The sequence below is a fragment of the Cebus imitator genome, unplaced genomic scaffold (genome assembly GCF_001604975.1).
Source record: "Cebus imitator isolate Cc_AM_T3 unplaced genomic scaffold, Cebus_imitator-1.0 Scaffold79, whole genome shotgun sequence".
Taxonomy (NCBI): Eukaryota; Metazoa; Chordata; class Mammalia; order Primates; family Cebidae; genus Cebus; species Cebus imitator.
This window is the reverse complement of record NW_016107394.1, coordinates 3,841,626-3,843,543: the sequence shown is the minus strand read 5'-3', so window position 1 is coordinate 3,843,543 and position 1,918 is coordinate 3,841,626.

The window sequence follows — 1,918 nt, the reverse complement described above, 5'->3', positions numbered from 1 at the left end:
AAAAAAAAAAAAAAAAATGGATGTGTTACTTACCAAGGAAAATTCATTTACAATGTTTAATTACTTGACAAACATTTCAAGTAATTCCATCTGGCTTTGTGTCACCATTTCCCCACTCACCTTTTTTTTAGAAACCAAAACCAAGAAGAACAAACATCAAAATAGACATGGAAATAAACACATATATGGTTCAATTTCATCTCCTAAGTGTTTTTTTTTTTTCAATTTTTCAATTTTTATTTTTATTTTTGAGATGGAGTCTCCCTCTGTTACCAGGCTGGAGTGCAGTGTCGCAATCTTGGCTCACTGCAACCACTGCCTCCTGGGTTCAAGCAATTCTCCTGCCTCAGCTTCTAGAGTAGCTGGGACTACATGCGCGCACCACCATGTCCAGCTTAATTTTTGTATTTTTAGTAGACACAGGGTTTCACCATGTTGGCAAGGATGGTTTCAATCTCTTGACCTCATGATCCGCCCACCTCAGACTCCCAAAGTGCTGGTATTACAGGTATTTTTTATTTTTATTTTTTGAGACAGGGCCTCCCTGTCACCCAGGCTGGAGTGCAGTGGCACAACCATGGCTCACTGCAGCCTCAACCTCCCAGGCTCAGGTGATCCTCCACCTCAGCCTCCCAAATAGCTGCGATTACAGGCGTGAGCCACCATGCCCCCTCTCATCTGCTAAGTGGATTTAAAGAAATTGTTTCATGCCAATTTAAATAATGTATGGTCATCAAATTTATTTGATTTCTTTCAAAAATGCAATCAGATAATTGTGTGAACTTGTTTGATGAGGAGAGGAAAATTAATATAGCCAATCTACTCAATATTTTTAGCAGAAATTATCAGAGACTAAGGAAATGTTTAAGTTTTTCTCATGTTGGTTTTAATTACCTGTTTTCAGTTTTCATTCTTGTGTCTTTTTTCAGTGTTTCAAATAGTTTGTATTTAAAGATTTTAAAGTTCCAAAACTGTAAGCAAAGTGGATTGTTTCCTGGGATGATGTTAAAATTACACAACAAAATGTATGAAACTTTGTCAATTTGTAATATTTACAAATAAATGTGTGTGTGTGTGTGCGTGCACACACAATTCAATGAAATAGATATGAAACGTTTACTTTTTTTTCGAGACAGTTTTGCTGTTGCCCAGGCTGGAGTGCAATGGCACGATCTCAGCTCACTGCAACCTCTGCCTCCTGGGTTCAAGTGATTCTCCTGCCTCAGCTTCCCAAGTAGCTGAGACTACAGGCACCCACCAGCATGCCCAGCTAATTTTTGTATGTTTAGTAGAGATGGGGTTTCACCATGTTGGCCAGGCTGGTCTTGAACTCCTAACCTCAGGTGATCCGCCTGCCTCGGGCTCCCAAAGTGCTGGGATTACAGGCATGAGTCACCTCGCCTGGCCACAAGTTTTCAGAATATAGTTATCTGTACCCATACATTCTTCCGTGTGTCCACAGGACATCTTATGACTTGGGCAAGCTGCTAAAAATCCAAGGGTACAAGCATAGGATTGCTCACATTTGCCTTCCAAAAAAGAATTTAAGAGGATTCCTTGAGGCCTGGCACAGTGGCTCACACCTGTAATTCCAGTACTTTGAGAGTCTGAGGCCAGAGGACTGCTTGAGGCCAGGAGTTTAAGACCAGCCTGGACAACATAGGAGACCTGTCACTATAAAAAAATAAATTAGCCAGGCTTGGTGGCTCATCTCTGTGGTCCCAGCTACTACTGAGGTGGAAGTAGGACTGCTTGGAGTCCCAGAAGATAGAGACTGCAGTGAGCTGAGACCACACCACCTGCATTCCAGCCTGGGCAACAAAGACCCTGTCTCAAAAAATAATAATAAATAATAAAAGTAGTTTAAACCCTAAACACATCATTTTTTTTTTAAGAGGACTTTTTTTTTTTTTTTTTT